Source organism: Camelus bactrianus, chromosome 6 (genome assembly GCF_048773025.1).
Source record: "Camelus bactrianus isolate YW-2024 breed Bactrian camel chromosome 6, ASM4877302v1, whole genome shotgun sequence".
Taxonomy (NCBI): Eukaryota; Metazoa; Chordata; class Mammalia; order Artiodactyla; family Camelidae; genus Camelus; species Camelus bactrianus.
The window spans coordinates 90,022,090-90,041,576 of NC_133544.1; the positions used below are offsets into that span (position 1 = coordinate 90,022,090).

Sequence of the window (19,487 nt, forward strand, 5' to 3'; positions counted from 1 at the left end):
AAGACAAATGTAAATCAAAACTACAATGAACCCTCACCTCCTACCAGTCAGAATGGCAATCATGAATGAGAAATGCTGGAGAGGGTGTGGAGAAAAAGGAAGCCTCCTACACTGTGGCTGGGAATGTCGTTTGGAGCAGCCATTATGGAAAACTGTATGGAAATTCCTCAAAAAACTAAAAATAGACTTCCCATTTGAACCAGCAATCCCACTTCTGGGTATGTATCTGGAGCGAATTCCAATGTGAAGACACCTGCACCCTAACGCCGTCCCCTGACCGCACCGCGCCTGCCTCCCCGGAGCCAACTGCCCTGGAAACAAGCGTCCCGCGAACCTGGGGCAGCGGTAGGGAGAGGAGCGCTGCCCCTGGCGAGCTGGGGGACGATTTGCCCCCATCTCCCCAGGCACATCCCCAGGTCAGCCGGCTCCCAGGAGGCGGACGCGGTGTGGCTGGAGGCAGCGGCGGCAGCGGCGGATTAGGGGTCTGCCCAGGTGAGCTTGTGGATTTGCTTCCAACTCCCCCGCGGTCTGTCCTGGGTTTGGCCTCTACTACCCCAGGTTCGCGGGTCTCAGGTTACAGGTCAGCCTGCTCCTGGAAGGCGGATGCTGTGCTGTCAGAGCTTCGAAGGCGGCGGCGATGGCGGGATTGGAGCTGCCCCATGCGAGCGCGAGGATTTGCTCCCATTTCTGCTGTCGCTGTCGCCGGCCCCGCACTGACCGCACCGCGCCGGCCTCCGGGGAGCAGACTGACCTGTAACCTGAGTCCCGCAAACCTGGTGCAGCAGAGACCGAGCCCAGGACAAGCCGCGGGGGAGATGGGAGCAAATCGACAGGCTCCCTGGGGCAGACCCCTCTCCCCGCCGCCGCCGATAGCACAGCCCACGCACCCTGAGAACACCGCCTCCGCCTTCGAGGAGCAGGCTGACCGCGAGACATGCACCCCGCGAACATGGGGAAGCAGAGATCACCCCACTACAAGCCGTGGGGGAGTAGGAAACAAATCCAGAGGCTCGCACGAGGCTGCCCCCATCCCACCGCAGCCGCCGCTGGGACCCCGCGACCGCACCGCACCCGCCTCCCGCGACCAGGCCAAGGCCTGAGGGCCGGTTGGAGGTGCTCCCTCTCACCTCCCGGGGCTGCTCCCGCTTCCCCGTAGGAGCGGCCGCGACGACGCGGAGTTCAAGGACTACTAATGTGGGGGGCGAGGGGCACCACGAACCAGGGCGGCGGCCCGGACCTGCCTCAGGGTCCTAAGGGGCTGCGGGGCCCAGACCTCACCTGCGCTCGCCTCCCTGCGCGCCTCCCCAACGCAGCCCAGGCCTCACCCGCCGGCTCCCCGACCTGCGCGCCCCCACCAGCGCCCCCTTACCTGCCCAGCGACAACAGCACAGGCGATGGCACATGGCGGCCCAGACCCGAGGCCACGTTCCTCCGCGGGAAATGGTCGGGGAGCACCCGGCTCCCGCCCGGCTTCCACACGCTCTGGGCGTGTTCCGGAGTCCGAGCATCTGTGCGTCCACGCGCAGGCGCGTCACACCGGACACTCGGGCTGGGGCTCCAGCAGTGTGGGGCCCAGCACAGCCTGGCGGGGCTGGGCAGGGCGGTAGTGCGGGCCCACCTCCCTGCCCGCCCTTCTGGGTCTCCATCCCCAAGGCCCCCACCCGGCCACCGACCAGGTCCCAGGCACTGAACCAGAACCACCCCTGGCCCCGGGCCAGGCCACAGTCCCCAGCCCCACTCCCCCTGCTCACCTCCCCCTCCCCGTTACTGCCCCCAGCCCCAGCCAGGCCCAGTCTCCAAAGGGACCCCCAAGATGGGGCTCTTTCTTATACCGAGGTCCCTACTCCCACACTCCACCCTGCTAGGTACAACTTATGGCTCACCACTGTCTCAAGGCAGGATTCCCCCCTCCTACAGTGCTGGTGGGAATGCAGTTTGGTGCAGCCACTATGGAAAACAGTGTGGAGATTCCTCAAAAGACTAGGAATAGACTTACCGTATGACCCAGGAATCCCACTCCTGGGCTTCTATCCAGAAGGACCCCTACTTCAGGATGACACCTGCACCCCAATGTTCATAGCAGCACTATTTACAATAGCCAAAACATGGAAACAGCCTAAATGTCCATCAACAGGTGACTGGATAAAGATGTGGTGTATTTATATAATGGAATACTACTCAGCCATAAAAACCAACAACATAATGCCATTTGCAGCAACATGGATGCTCCTGGAAAATGTCATTCTAAGTGAAGTAAGCCAGAAAGAGAAAGAAAAATACCATATGAGATCGCCCATATGTGGAATCTAAACAAACAAACAAAAAAACAAAAACAAAATGTAAACACAGGACAGAAATAGACTCATAGACAGAGAATACAGACTTGTGGTTGCCAGGGGGGCGGAGGGTGGGAAGGGATAAACTGGGATTTCAAAACTGTAGAACAGATAAACAAGATTATACTCTATAGCACAGGGAAATATACACAAAATGTTATGGTAGCTCACAGAGAAAAAAATGTGACAATGAGTGTGTATATATGTCCATGTATGGCTGAAAAATTGTGCTGAACACTGGAATTTGACACAACATTGTAAAATGACTATAAATCAATAAAAAATGTCAAAAAAATTTTGATTTCGGAGGGATTAATGATTAATGACTAATGCAATCAGTATGATTAATGATTAACACAATGTTACACATGGTATACAGTGCAAATAGATAGGCTGAAAGGATATTAATGTTAATCAAGGACACTGTGCATCTTTGTAATTAGACATTTCATTGGTGCGTAATCAATTGCGCTGTGCTGCATAGAATGTATTGATTGTCAATTAACTTCAATGGTATTTATTCCACTGTTTAAACATAAAGCATTCAAACTAACCAAAAAAAAAAAAAAAAAAGGCAGGATTCCCCCAACATCCCAAGATGGTCCCCCTCACCCCTCAGACTGTCCCCCTTTACCACAGGATCCCCCCTCACCCCTAATGCACCCCTACCCTGAGCTGACACCTGACACCCTCACCCCTTACCCCACACGTGGGGCGGGGAATTCTGGGCTCTGGTCACTATGACGACTGCCACCAGCAGGGGACCCGGCCTAGTGTGAGGCAGCACAGCCAATGTCTGAGGCTACAGGGCGCAGCGGGCCAGGCTGGAGGCAGCTCCAACTCCCCCTGGGTGCCCTCAACCCCGAGACCTGTGCCTCATCTGAGCCTGCGGGTCAGGGTGGTCCCAGGCTGCCCACCACTGCCCTGTGGGCCTTGGGTGGTTGACATGCCGGATGGTGATCCAGACCCTGAGGGCTGAGGCGCTGGGCACTATGACCTGTTGGGGGATGAGGGTACAACTGAGCCCAGGGATGGACAGCAGGTGGTGGGCTGTGTGAGGGGCCTGGGTTCAGCCCAGGTGGGTGCAGGGACCATGTTCATTCGTGCCGGGAGAGGGACAAGGGACGGGAGATTAGAAAGTGTCCATGTTAGGAACCCAAGGCTGGAGAACCAAGCAGGCAGCTACGCTGGCCTGGCCACCTTGGAATCTACCATGACCCTGGTCCCTTGCATCAGAGGAGACTGACTGTTGAGGGACCAATGAGATGTCCCCTGCCTGCCTCCTCCCACCCCACCCCCACCATGATATATTTTATAGGCAATTGAAGTGATTCTGACAGGTAATTTTAATCACCGATAATTGTTACATTCTCTGCAGGAGATGAGGCCCTGCAAGAGATCACAGTCATGGTGAATGTGGCAGGGCTCCTGCTTTGAACCCCAGCCTGGGTCAGAGGAGGACCTGCCCAGGAAACATCCTCTTAACTCTCACCAAAAGGCACTGTAGTAGAAAAGAACAAATGTGACTCCATATTAAATGTTTCTTTTCCTTCTACCCTGTGCCCTGTTTTCTAGGCTTACTCTTGCTGGCTCTGCACCTTTTGCAAAACAATGTTGCCTTTAGCCTGAAATAGACAGGAGAGCCTATTCTCAAGGCTCTGACCTTTAAGGATGTGAACACTTTGCACTCCTATAGAGACAACAAGTTGCAGAATAGAAAGTAAAGTTTGTTTTGTTGGAGGTTTTACAGGGCACCATGACCTGACCCACTTGGACAGCTGGAAAGGATTCCAAGAACAAAGAAATCCTACACCAAGAAGTTTGCAACAACCAACCACAGCCCCTCCCCTTTTCAGTAGAAAAGGAGCCTGAAGTCTGACTTGGGGAAGATGGTTCTCCAGGACATCAGTCTGCCATTATCTTGGTCTGCAGTTGTCCATGTGGGGTCAGGTCATGGTGCCCCTGTAAAACCTCTAACAAAACAAACTTAATTTTCTATTCTGAAGCTTGTCTTTATAGCAGTGCAGAAGTGTTAAATCCTTAAAGGTCAAAACCTTGAGAATAGCTCTCCTGTTTACCAGACAGGCTAAAGGCAACATTGTTTAACAAAGGGTGCAGAGCTAGCAAGACAAAGCCTCAAAAACTGGGCACAGGGTTAAAGCAACTGGGCACAGGGTTAAAGCCAAAAGAACAGATCTAATGTGGAGTCAGATTTGTTCTTTTCTAATACAGAATCATCTATTTTTTTATGGTTTAAGTTTACAAGAATAAAGCTTAGCCTTTTCCCATTTTAAATTGTGCAATTCAGGACCATTAAGTGCACTCACAATGCTGTGAGCCCAACACCACTGTCTATTTCAGACGATTTCTTTCCTCAGACTAAAAGCTTGCAACCAAAGCACACACCACTTCCTCCCTCCCCCAGCCCCTGACAAAAACTAAGCCCCTTTCTCTCTCTCTGACTCTTTACCTATCCTGGAGGTTCCCTATCACCGACATCATATAAAAGGTGGCTTTTTCTGTCTGCCCAAATCTCTTAAGTGAGGACTGGTGAATTTTTTTGTTTTTATATGAATTAACATTGTTATGTTTTGAGAGGAAAATCCAGATAGACTAAAGATGAGACGTACAAAATGAAGCCCTTTTAGTGACTGTGCATAATTTCAGGGTAGACACTACTGTTCCCCCTGTGACACCACAGCCAGAGGACAGAAGGGAGATGCTTAGCTATTCCTGTGGCAAAAATAAAACCAAACAAATCAAAAGACAAGCAAAACCCCAGAAAAACAGCTGGAAAGACAAACCACAACCTGAAAAAAGTGTTCCTCATAACCCAATGTTGGAGAAAGGTTTCACGTCCCTGTGGTCCAAAATCCTCCTGAAATCCAGTGTTCCCAACAGAAACCCAACACACACAGGCAGTTCCAACGAGAGGCAGCGCAGGTGGCCAGTGTGTGCTGGAGATGCTCGACCTGTCAGGTGAGGACACAGGCAGACGGACACACTGCAGGACAGCACTGGTCACCATCACGCTGGCAGGTCTTTAGCCTGGTGACAACCAGCCCTGGTGACAATGTAAGGAGGCAGAGGCCCCAGCAGGTCCCCTGGAGGGAAGGGAAGAGTTAACAGACACTTCTCTCCAGGGGAATAGGGTACAGGGCACATCAAAGGGCCACAGTTGCATCCGTGCCCCAGCAGTGCTGATCCTTAGAGTTCATCCCACTAAAGTCCTTGCACAGCTATTCAAAATGTCTTTTCAAGGGTGTTCATCACATCACTGGTTGAAACAGTGGGAATTAAAGCAACACTAAGGTTGATGGAGAGGGAATGGGGTCCATCAGTTCTGGTACACGTGGATGAATGAATGCTGTGCAGTTGGAAAAGTGGATATCGGGTTTCTACCCGATGTCAAGGGAGGCCTCAGGGTGGAAGTACGCAGACAGACCGTCTGCATCCTGGGTCCCATCTTCACGACCACATATGTGTGAAATCAACATAGATGTAAATGAATCTGACTGTGACTCCCAGGAGCGCAGAGAAGAAGGCCTTGGAGGCCCCAGCCGTGCAGCAGTCACTGCTCCCATCCGCCAGATTATCCTGGGAAACTGCGACCACTCTAACCTGCGCCCGGGGAGGCGAAAAGACGCTAACCACTGTCCCCAGTTTTATTAATAAATTAGAAATTTCTTGTCCAGCTTACTGGCCAAGAATTGTGCATATGAGCTAATGGCCAATAACTGTACATATGAGCTAAATCAAAGGAGAAATTTCTGAAGTTCATGACTGGCTGTTTTTGTGATGTGATATGGATCTCCTTGAAGGCTATTTGTAATCACTTGTCATTTAGTGTTTCCAATGTTGTAAATACCTTGGAATGTTTATTTCGGGTGGTGACAATTATTGATAATGGTGCATTATTCCAAAGAAGAGCTGGATAAAGATTTTGAATAGTTCATGAAAGAGGTATGTTTCTATTTTTAAAAGCTATATTGTATTCATATTCTTTTCCATTATAGGTTACTACAAGTTATTGAATATAATTTCTTGTGCTATATAGAAGAAACTTGCTTTTATCTATTTTATACGTAGTAGTTAGTATCTGCAAATCTCAAACTCCCAGTGTATCCCCTTCCCACCAGTGTATGTATGTCTGTGTGTGGCTGGAACGTTGTGCTGTCCACCAGAAGTTGACACAACATTGTAAACTGACTGTACTTCAATTTTAAAAAACTATACTGTAAGTCTGTCTCATAAGCAACTCCTTCAGTTCTCTCTTTCATCTGTACGATAGTCAGTCTGTCACCAAGCTCTGTCACCTATGTCTCAGGAACATATCTGTCATCCCTCTAGTTCTCTCCCTCTTTACTGCCACCATCCTCACCCAGGACACCGTCATCTCACCTAGGCCACTGAGACAGTTCCCAAGTACTGTCCCAGCATTCCTTCACCACAATGCAGCCAGCCTCGTCTGTGACATAAATCAGACTCTGTTCCTCCCCAATATAGAACACTCTGTTGGCCTCCCATCACATGAGAATAAACTCCAGACTCCTTGCGGTTTAAAAAGCCCTGGGTGGGTTTGAGAGTGTCCAACTCGCTGACTTTATACCACTCTTCCCCCTTGTCCATTCGTGCTACAGTGGCCTTTCTTCTCCCCCAGACTTGCCAAGCTCATTTCACCTTAGGAGCTTTGAACTAACTCTTCCCTCTGCAAATAATGCTGTTTCCTTGTTCTTTACCTGGTAGGTGAATATTTCTCCTTAAAAATCACTACCTGAGAGAGGTTATTTTCTGTTGATCCAGTAGAAGAGTAACCAAGTCATTTCTTAGTACACTGTGTCCTTCATTCTCTACGTAGCACTTGGAACCACTCACTGTTTGACTTCTTCAGCTCAATTTTCTGCCTCCCATAAGAATGAACCGTCCATGACATGATGGGTGTATTTTTTGTATTGAAGCGTGGTTAATGTACAAGATTATATTAGTTTCAGGAGTACAACATAGTGATTCTATATTTTTGTAGATTATACTCCATTTAAAGTGATTATAAAATACTGGCTGTATTCCTGTGCTGTACAATAAATCCTTGTAACATTTATTTTATACATAGTAGTTTGTACCTTTCAATAGCTACCAAAATTAGAAATGTAAAAAGAAGACTAAATCTCCTCACCCAAAAATGAGAATGTTAACAACCATTTGCATAAATTAAAAATAAATGAAAATAAATGTTCATTAAAAAATGTAGACTATGATTTAAAAATCTGTTTGTCTTCACTTCGTCTCAAAACCCCCTAAAATAACAAAGGAATAAAAAGGCATAAAAAGTACAAAGAGAACAGGAGATGAAGTGACTACAGAGGGGAGATGTCAGAAAACTCTAGAAGATAGAACGTAGACAGACAAGGAGTAACTAAGAAAAAATGGCACTAAGCCTAAGTTCCTGCGGCAGAGCGTCCAGCAATACCCAGCCAAGCCCTGATGTGAAACCCTAGAAAAGGTCAGAAATGAAGTCACTAGCCGCCCCTGAAGGCGTGGGCACAGGGCACAGTGGAAACCAAGCCTTTCCTTCTGAATGGACAGCCCAGGATCACCAGACACTCGACAAAAGTCTAAGATGAAAGCAAAAAAGAAAATTAACCTGGAGAAAACTGAGACAATACACAAGAAGAAAAGGATCACAGACTGTGTTAAAACTTTAAGATGGAAGGCACGGGATGGTTGGTTGTGCTCCTGAAGCTGAGTGTCACCTGATGAGGTGCATGAAGAACACGGCATCACTTTTGGTGATGTTCCTGCCAAACTGAAGGCTATTCCACAAAATAACTGGCTGCAGTCTTCAAAAGTATCAAGGTCATGAAAGTCAAAGAAAGACTGAAGAAACTTTTCTGACTAAAGGACACTAAAGAGATGTGACAAACGCAACACACATTCTTTGTTTTGGTTTTGGGGGGAGGTAATTAGGTTTCTTTATGTATTTTAAAATTAATTTATTTTATTTTATTTTTTATTGGAGGTACTGGAGATTGAACCTAGGACCTTGTGCACGCTAAGCACCCACTCTACTGCTCAGCAACACATTCTTAAGTGTATCTTTTTTTTTTTTTTTTTTTACTATAAAGGATATTACTGGGATGACTGATGAAATTTAATAAAGGTCTCAGGATTGGGTAATATGAATGATCTATGTTTACTTCCTTACTTTGATGGTTGTGTTGTGATTATGTAGGAAGATGACCGAAACACCCCATTAAGTCTTTGGGGGTGATGGGGCATCAGGTTGGTAACTCACTCCCAAATGGGAGTTAATAAAAAAAAGTTCTTTATATTGTACTTGGAATTATGTAAGTTTCAGATGGTTTTAAACTAAATAAAAATAATACTTATGTGTGCTTTTAAGAGGGAAATGAATAACCATTCTTACACATGGGTCTAAAAAACTTCAAATGTAACTAATAAGATGTGTTTTGCAATGTTGTAAGAGAGTAAAAGCCAACCATCTGGAGATCACCGATTAATTCATTAAAAATGATCCTGAAATTGCTTTTACTCCTCCTCCCCCTGAATGCAGGTTTCTGTAAGAGCCAGCACTTTGAAAAGGAATGTTTCAACCATACGCAAAAATAGAAAAATGCAATAGAAACAGTAGAGCCAACACCTAGATATCACACAATGTTAACATTTTCCCATATTTGCTTCAGCTCATTTTTTAAATAAAAACTTTATTAAGACATTCACATATCATATAATCCCCCCCACATTAAGTGTATAATTTCATGGTTTTCAGCATAGTCATAGATTTTGTCATCATCGTCACAATACATATTACAACATTTTCATTACCTCCAAAGGAAACCCCATATCCTTTAGCTTTTATGCCCTGTCTCCACGTCTATGTCCCAACAACCACTAACCCTCTTACTGTCTCTGTAGGTTTCCCTATTCTCGACTTCCACATGAATGCAATCATACAACATGCGGCCATTAAAGTCGGCTTCTTTCACTTAGACTGTTTGTCAGGTCCATTCATTCAGAGTGCTGTGAAGCACTCTGTTCCTGAAGATGATGAAAATATTCTCTTTTTTTTTCAATGAAGTTTAACTAGTCTTTGTACCTAGCTAGCATACTTGGTAAAACATTCCCTCAATGCATTTCTAAAATTATGACCTTTCAAATTCGAACACGTTTCTGAAATAAATTTGCTTGTAAGAGTAAAATACACTAAACCTCCAAAATTGTTAACAACATTAATTAAGGAAAACAGGGAGTTAAAAAAGGGGTCCCGCAACTGAAACAAATTCTTAGTCTGCAACCTCAAGTCCGACTCTAGTTGTGCGACCTTAGGAACCGGCTTCACCTCGAAATACATTCTCATCTGAAGAAGAGACCTGCCCTTCCCTCTCCGCAAGGTGGTGGACACGAATTTTCATAAATAGTTTGCTTCCTTCATGCAACACGAAAGACCCACTCACATGAAAGTTAACGTGTAAGGGAGCCTACACTTCCACAAGTCTCCGTCAGCACAAAATATGACAGGTAGCTGGTTCTAAAAAAACCAAAAAACAAAAAAAGCCTTCCCCCCGTTCGGCAAAGGCTTCTCAGGGATCTGGAGCCACACAAGGGAGCCTGTATGCGGTTTGCAAGAACTCCATCAGGGCTGCATATACACTGAGCACTAAAGCAGTAACTGGGAAAGTCCACAGCCATTGTATTAAAATGTCTAGGTGCCTTTATGCCAGTACCTGAGCTCACACACGCGGTAAAAGGAGAAAAAAGTCAAATTAGGCCCAACTCCAAATGACCCCTGGAAAAATCAAGACAGGAATGCCGACTTAACCTTCCTGAAGCGGGAACAGTACCACATCAACATCCACTTTAAAACTTCAAGATTGAAACATTCCACACCAACACTAGTGCCGCTCACGCTGCTTAGAAAGGCTGCGCAGGAGAGCAGCCCTGGCAGCACGGAAGGGGCTGAAGCAAAGCCGGCCGCGGAAAACGCAGGCGAGGGGGGCAAACAAGATGATGATTTCGGGGCTGTGCACACACGCCGCTGCCGACCTCTTTCCAGACCACGGCCCCGCCGCGAACTTCTCAGGACTTCCTGGCTTCCCAGTCGGACGTCAAGGGAAAGCCCCGAGGGGAGCGCCCGGGGGTCGGGGCCCTGTTACGGTCCTGAGGGTGCCTGAGTGCCCGGGTCCCGGCCTCCACCTCCCACCCCCTCGCCACCCTCCTACTCCACGCGCCCAGCGAGGGCCGGCCCGGGAAGAGCCGCGAGTAACGCCCCAGCGCGAGCCGCCTGGCCCCGCCAGAGACCCCCGGTGCGCGGACGGCGGGGCAGCCCTGCTGGGGTCGGGGCCGGGCTCGCGGTTGGGGTCGCGGGTCAGGGGCCGACGCCGCAGCTGCGCCCGCCGAGGCCGGACGGGGGGCCGCGCGGGCGGGCGCGGCCGGCAGGCGGGGCGCGGACACTCACCACACGACGCCGGGGGAGCCCTCGCCGGTGTAGCAGGTTGCTGGAGCACCGCCCACGTCGAACAACCTGCCCGCGCACCATCTCGGGGCCGCGCCGCTGCCGCCGCCGCGCTGGACAAGAAGCTCCGCGGCCGCCGCTCGGCCAACACCGCGCCTCCCGGAGGGACTGCGCTGCCGCCGCTGCAGCCGCCGCCGCCGCCGCCGCTGGCCGGAGGGAGCAAGGCCGGCGCTGCTCGGGAGAACCGCAGAACCGCGAGCTGCTCCGACAGGCTGCCGCCCGACTTTCTGGCAAACTGACCTTAGGGTGGGTGGAGGGAGGGGCGGGGCGGAGGACTGCGTCTGGGCGGGGCCGGGAAGCGTGCACTCGGATTGGCTCTCGTGTCCCCGGGGGCGGGTCTGGTGTCCCTACAGATTTGTAATCTTTTTGTTTATCAGGATTAATTCTGCTGTGAATATTTGTATACAAGTTGTTTTTTACACCAAAATTGTTCATTGTAATTTTATTTGAACTTAATAGAAGAAAAAAACTAAAACAAAACTGGAGGAAGTACTGCATTTCAAATAAATGTATCTTTGTGATGGGAAATCAATCAATAAAATTATGAAATGCCTTAAGAAGTTGTGAAATAAATTAAAGACATTATGTGTTTTCTAAACTCTGTGTTTCCAATTTAGACATTATCTATTGAGTCTGTTTTGAAAATTTAACAGATTCTCTTCTACCACTGTTCTTCCCAACTCAAATTTTGAATAGTTATATATATTTTAAAAAACATTGTTCATGCTTACAATATTTCAAGGCTAGTCGGTGACTATAATTCCTATGGTTTCTAAACATGTTTCAAATTTAGAACACATTCACAATTTAAAGTTAAAATAACAGAATGCTGTACATTGAGAAGTTTCACTTCCACCCTTACAACACCTTAGTTCCCCTACTATCATTAGATAACTACTTCGTTTCTTATATGGTATTTCCAATGTTTCAGATACAAGCAAAAATGAAAATATACTTTATTTCCCACTTTTTCTCACAATTATGCATTATATCATAAGGTTCTGCTGTGAACATTTGTATACAAGTTTTTGTGGGGAAATATGTTTTCATTTCTCATAGCTGTATACCTGAGATTGTCATGGCTGGGTTTTGATTCTTGAAGTAGTGAGAGGGCAAGGTTTACTTATTCAAGATTGCCTCCCTGCAGGAGGAAGGCTGGCCTTCCTCAAGACTTCACGGGCACTGACCGCAGCCGAGGCTCACAGCTGTCAAGGCTGGTAAGTGCTGCCCACTGACTCAGCCATGGGTCTGCTGAGCATTACAGCGGCAACCACAGCTTGTGCCAGCCCTGACCAGTAGGAGAGAGGCTGGTGCTTCCCTCATCTGGAGTGCTCGTCCCGTGGAGAAAGCTGGACCTGGGGCCTGCGTGTCACAGTGCTGGTTCCAGTCCCTGCCCACACTGGGCCTGGGCTTCTCTGATCATACCGTATAAAGCATCTGCCTGCTTTCTCCAATTCTCAGGGCAGTGGTTTGCCCTGTGACCTCAGTTCTCTGATGGGTCTAGGAAGAGTTGTTTCTTTTCGGTCTGTTCATCTTTTCTTGTTTTGAGGATGGGAGGGATGACTTCCAAGCTCCTCGCACCCTAGACTAGAAACCGGAAGCCTATGATTTCTGTTAGTTTCTTCTCACCTCCGTAGCTTGTCTGTGTTTGACTCTGGCAATGAGCACTAGCAGCCCATGCCAGCGCACCGTTTGGGAGGGCAGGGAGTCCCTGAAGACAGACCTTTCTAGTCCCTCTCCCTGCCAGTGACTTCAGTGGCAGTCCAGGCCCCACTCCCAGGCTCACTGGCTCCTTCTGTCCTCTGCTTAGTCCTTTCCCTCCACCCCTACCTTAGTCTCTCTGTTCAGTAGTGGGCATCTGGGGTTTGCTCTTGGGACAGGTTAGAGTAAGCCTACTGCAGGTGATGAGGGGAAGTCAGGGTAACAGGCATCTGGGTACAACATGCAGGAGTGAGAAGGACAAAGACGTTCAAGTTCTCTCAAGAGAGATCAAGTTTTGAATTCCTGTTCCACTGCTTCCTACCTTTTCACCTCTGAAAAGCTACTTAAAACCTACTAGGCTTCAGTTTATCTTAAAAAAAAAAAATGATTAAACCAGGATAATAATACTAAGCACTAAGTTGGTTTCAGGCAATGGGGAAACTGACTGGGCTGGAGCTGAAGTTTGGTCAGTGTGTTGTGCAGATGAGATAGATATTGGGATCCCTTGGTTAGAGGTCAGAGCATACAAGATGGGCAGAGAATCACCTAACTTCAGGAATAGGGTATTTGAAGGCCAGGCCCCTGGGGCACAGCCAGCCCAGGTCTGCTGTGGTTGGGTGCAGAACAGGAGTTTAGGGCCAGTGGAATAGCTACTACTGCGGCTGAACTGCCTGAGCTCCCCTGATCCAGTGGAGAGTGTGGGTGAACAAATGTCATCTCAGTAATTCACTGACATCCAGGGCCTGAACAACCCAGCCTGAGACCCCTATAACTGAGTTTACCACCAAGGGAGAGAATGTTTGTCTTCCCCCTTCCAGAGACAGCTGAGCTCTTAAGGACTGATGCTGCTGGTGGGCACATAGCTAGGCGTAGTGGTACCTCAGTGCTAGAGCTGCAACTAGAGAGGTGGCCAGAGGTAGGACTGCTGGCAATGCCTAGATGGGTGTGGACGCTGGGAAACCACTTTCTTGAGGCCTCCCAAGATTATCTTGCGAAGGGAGTTCCTGCGCACGTTCCTGCTCAAGCCGGTGAGATTCCACTGTCAATGTGCACATGAGTCCATTTGTGCCCACCTGCCAGTGAAGGTCAAGGATACCTGGGCAATGCCAGGATTGGAAAGAATTTGCACTGAATTGTTTGAATGTCATCTGGTCAACACTGGATATGTGCTAAATGGGGACTTTGCCACATTATCATGGTTTCTAAGGGCTGGGACAAGTGCACTGAGGCCTCCTGGGATCCTGTTTTATTGTGTATATGTGTACACACACACACACACACACATATTATTGAAGGATAGTCAGTTCACAATGTTGTGTCAATTTCTGGTGCACAGCACAATGCTTCACTCATATATGAACATATGTATATTTGTTTTCATATTCTGTTTCATCATAAGCTACTGCAATGTATTGGATATAGTTCCCTGCGAGATACAGCATGAACTTGTTGTTTATCTGTTCTATACGTATCAGTTAGTATCTGCAGATCTCTATCAGAAAAGTAAAGAAACAATCCCTTTTAAAATTGCATTCAAAAAAATAAAATATTTAGCAATAAATCTGACCAAGGAAGTGAAAAACATATGTGGAGAAGTACAAAACATTGACTAAGGAAATTAAATATGACCCAAAGAAATGGAAAGACATCCCATGTTCTTAGATTCAAAGAATTAATATTGTTAAGATGGACATACTACACAAAGCAATCTACAGTTTTAATCCCATTCATATTAAATTACCCAGGACACTTTTCACAGAACTAGAATAAATTATACTAAAATTTAAATGGAATCACAAAAGACCCAGAATTGCCAAAGCAATACTGAAGAAAAAGAACGAAGCTGTAGGAGTAACTCCCAGACTTCAGACATTCCTATAGAGCTACAGTCATCAAAACAGCATGGTATTGGTACAAAACCAGCAATATGGATCAATGGAACAGAAGAGAGAGCCCAGAAATAAATCCACAAACTTTTGGTCAATTAATCTTTGACAAATGAGTCAAATACATACAGTGGAGTAAAGACAGTCTTTCTCAGGCCGTCCGTGAAGTTATTCTCTACTTTTCATAAGCTATATAATCAGAGAGAATCTTTATGAGAAGCTGGATCATCTACATAAAATACTTTAGTGTTGGAAGAGGCTTTCTTCTCTTTTCAGGGCATGGCGGACTATGGAATTTTAGAAGTATTTAACACTGTAGACGGAAGAGAGGATGCATGAAGGGCAACCAAGGGCATGAAAAAATTTTTAATGACTTTCCTAAGAAGAAATAGATTGTTCCTAGGTAGAGATTCACCAAATAACTTGATGGAATGAATGAGAAAACTGCACTTATCTTACCAGAATGAAGAAATTCAGCGTATAGTAAATGTTACTAGTCAAACCAGCATTTTGTTTTGGACCAAAAAGACAGTATTTGATTCTTGAAACTACCTACCTTACTAATGTACTAAATGAATATATTTAGTGTATGTGTGTGTGTATACACACACACACACACACACACACATATATTTATATAAAACATATACAGTAGATATAGACTTAGTATATATAACATAACCTTTAAACTATGTATTATTTAAAACCACTTATTAAAGCATTCATATTGAACAAAACAGCAATAAAACTACATGATCAATATGTGATCAACCTCCCTTGGGAAACGGTGCTCTGCTGGACAGCCAGAGGGCCGATCCAATACAATGGAGGTAAGAGCTGCACAAAACACAGCCTGAGCTTTAGCTTAAATTATGATTGCATCAAAAATAAAATACCTAGGAATAAACTTAACACAGAAGGTGAGAGACCTTCACACTATTAACTGTAAGGCACTGATGAAAAAACTGAGGACAACAATAAATGAAAAGTTATTTTGTGCTCGTGGATTGGAAGAATTAATATCGTTAAAATGTTCATGTCACCTGAAGCAATCTACGGGTTCACTGTAATCTCTACTAAAATTCCAATGAGATATCCCCCAGAAATAGAACAAACAATCCTAAAATGTGTATTAAGCCACAAAAGACCCAAGTAGCAATCTTAAAAACAATCTCGAGAAAGATGAACAAAGCTAAAGGTATCACGTTGATTTAAAATGCTACAGAGCTACAATAATCAAAACAATATAATACAGACCTTAATAAGGACAAATAGATCAACGCAATAGAACAGAGAGCCCAGAATTAAACCTGCATATCAGTGATCAATTGGTTTATGACCAAGAAGCCAAGAAGGGTGTGGGGAAAGGAGAGCCTCTTCAATCAATGGTGTTGAACAAAATGGACAGAAACCTGCAAAAAGTGAAACCAGACCCTATCTTATACCATTGACAAAAATCAACCAAAATAGTTTAAAGATTTGAACGTAAAACCTGAAATTATCAAACTCCTATGAGAAAACACACCAGTAAATTTCTTGACATTGATCTTGGTTATGATTCTTCACATTTCACACCAAAAGCAAAGACAATACAAGCAAAAATAAGTAAGTGGAACTACATCAAACTTCACAATTTCTGCACAGCAAACAGAATAATAAAAAATGAAAAGGCGACCTATGGAATGAGAAAAAATATTGGCAAATCATATCACTGATAAGGACTAATATCCAAAATACACGAACTCATACAACTCAATCCAAAAAAACAAACAATTATGATTAATAAATGGGCAAAGGAACTGAATAAATATTTTTCCAAAGAAGACATACAAATGGCCAGTAGGGACATAAAAGGCTGCTCCACGTCACTAATCATCAGGGAAATGCACATCAACGTGACAAAGAGGTATCACCTCACACCCGTTAGAGTGGCTGTCATCAAAAAGACAGACACAACCTGAGTTGGAGAGGATGCAGAGATTAGGAAACCCACATCCACTGCTGGTGGAAATGTAAGTTGGTATAGCCATTATGGAAAACCATATGGAGGTTCCTTAAAAGAAATTAAAAACAGAACTATCATATGGTTCAGCAATTCCACTTCTGGGTGTACATCCACAGAAAACGAAAACAGGATTCAGAGAGGTATCTGCACACCCATTGTCATGCGGCATTATTCCCGATAGTCAAGAGACAGAAACTAAATGACCACCCAAGGATGCATGGATACGGAAGTCACACACACTCAAGGGGAATATTAACCAGCCACGACAAAGAAGGAAATCCTTCTATTTTCCTAACAACACGGATGGATCTTGAGGGCATTATGCAAAATAAATAAGCCAGACTGCGTGGTATTACGCAGATGAGAAATCTAAAAAAGAAAAAGTGAATTTCAAAGAAATAGAGAGTAGAAAACTGACTGCCAGTGAATGGAGGGTGGGGAAATAATGAGAGGTTGGTAAAAGCCTAGAAACTTTCAGCAATGAGAAGAATAAGCTTTGAGGATCTAATGTTACATATGGTGACTATAGTTGACAACACTTACTGTATAATTAATGTTTTTTAAGAGTAGAAACTATGTCTTCTCAACCAAAAAAAAAAAAAAAAAAGACAAATATTTGAGCTGATATGTGTTAATTAACTACATGGAGAGAATTCTGTTACTGTGAGTATGTGTATCAAACCGCCGTGACATACAGTATGTTTTCTACACGTGTCTGTCAATTATACTTTAATACTGAAATTTTAAATGTAAAAATAAAAATCAATGAATGAGATTTCACAATCTTTTTACCTGATTTTCCCAGTTAGTAATTAGCCTAGACATTATTTATTCTGTAAATAGTTAACCAATCCTAGAAGTCAACCTCAATCCAACATATTTACTAAGACCAATTCGATCCAGACTCTGATAAAAACTGGGGTTGAAAACAAAGTGAAAATCCTACATATTATGGTGAATTGATAGAAATTTCAATACTCGTTCTGTTGTAATTGTTGGTTGTGAAAACTCTGGCAAGTCACTTAGGTAATACGAATCTCAATATTCACGTGTATTTATTTGAAGTTACAAGAAGCAGCATTGGGTTTGGGGAAGAATTTTGCAAACTGGGAAAAGCATCTATGAAAAGCAAGTATCTTACTTGTTTTGAATGAAACAAATAATCCTTTTTTATTTTGTTATTTATTGGATGGACAGATATTAACTTGGTGAAAAGTATTTTGCACATAAATAATAAGATGTACCCAAATGGCATTCACTGATACCTGTTTTAAAGATTTCTATTATCAATAAATTAACTATATTTTAAGGCTCTGATACTTTAAGCCTAATGCACTGCTTATTGAACACACAGTATTTCTAAGGTATTTCAGAATCTTCAAGATTTTATTTTTATTTCTGCTTCATCCATCTTTAACAGTTGTCTATCTATGAAGGGTAATGCTAGAATATTTACTTAATAAAAATACCCCGTCCATCTTTTATACTTGATGATTAATGCACACCCAATACAATTCATATTTAAATTCCTTTAATGCTTTTCCATTTAATTTTTAAAGTACAACAGTTGAACCATTGGTAGAAATCACTTACTAACAGAGAGAACTTTATTTTAGTATTCTCTGTGTCATATAATTTAGGCACAGAGTTAAAGAGAAGTTTGTAAAAACCCCTACTGAAACCACAATCATTGTTACTTTTTTACAAAGAGCTGTTGGTGTTTTGAGTTGCCTTTCCCTTGAATATCAAAAACTACCAGTGGGAACATGCAGGTGCATTTACACAAATAGCTGCCCTTGATGAAAACACAGAAGTTCATGTGATCTTCAACTTACTTTCTCCGTTATATACAAAAGTGGAATTTTTAAAAAAACTTTTATTGAAGCATAGTTGACTTACAATGTTAGTTTCTGGCATATAGCAAAATGATTCAGTTATGCATATACATACATCTATATTTTTTCTTTTCAGAGTCCTTTCCATTTTATATGACAAATATTTCACCATAGTTCCCTGTGCTCTACAGTAGGTCCTTGTTGTTTATCTATTTTATATATACTAACTTGTGTGTTAATCCCCAATCCCTCACTTAGCCCTCCCTGCCCGAAAAATGGATGCTTAAATATTCTGATAGGTGTAAGACTGTACAAAAAAGGAACAGTAAAAGAAAGTTACGCAACCAAACAGCAACTTAGCCACTTATATCTAATCCTTAGACAGATGTGATTTTTAAATTTAATTTTACAGAAATCATCAAACAAAAAATGATATTGTAAATTATTATTGTTTGCTGCAAACAATATAACTTTACTACAGGAAACATTAAGGAAACAGACTTTTAGTTCTATGGCTGACAATACTGCTCTATTTATACTACCATTACTCAAAGCATCTAATGTAATTGTTTTCACACATTTATATCTGGTGTTATGTTATTATATTATTTTGGTAGTATTGTCTCAATATTTCTTTAATTTATTGGATATGTATTAAGAAATATTTTTTATTATATACATTATTTTGGTTGCTGCTCCCACAATTACAATCACACAATCATAAAACCTTATGCAATCCCTTTTAAAATAGCACCCAAGTTAATAAAATACCCAGGAATAAATCTAACCAAGGAGGTGAAAGACTTACACGTGGAGAACTACAAAACATTGATTCAGGAAATTAAAGAAGACTTAAAAAAATGGAAAGATATCCCATGCTCCTGGATTGGAAGAACTAGTGTTGTTAAAATGAACATACTACTGTCCAAGGCAATCTACAGATTTAATGCGACCCCTATCAAACTACCCAGGACGTATTTCACAGAACTAGAACAAATCATACCAAAATTTATATGGAATCACAAAAGTCCCAGAATTGCCAAAGCATTACTGAAGGAAAAGAAAAGAGGCTGGAGGAATAACCCTCCCAGACTTCAGACAATACTACAGAGCTACAGTAGTCAAAACAGCATGGTATTGGTACAAAAACAGATATATGGACCAATAGGTACAAAAACAGACATATGGACCAAC

At 44.1% G+C, this 19,487-nt stretch overlaps 1 long non-coding RNA gene across 1 annotated transcript in view; it reads right to left on the minus strand.

The window, feature by feature from the left end:
• LOC123615264 (uncharacterized) overlaps positions 1–16,365 on the minus strand; it is an 80,867-nt gene extending 64,502 nt beyond the window's left edge. Inside the window, exon 1 of the long non-coding RNA XR_012507728.1 lies at positions 10,810–16,365. This is a non-coding gene — a long non-coding RNA (uncharacterized LOC123615264). The remainder of the gene's footprint in view (positions 1–10,809) is intronic.
• Positions 16,366–19,487: the final 3,122 nt, after the last annotated feature.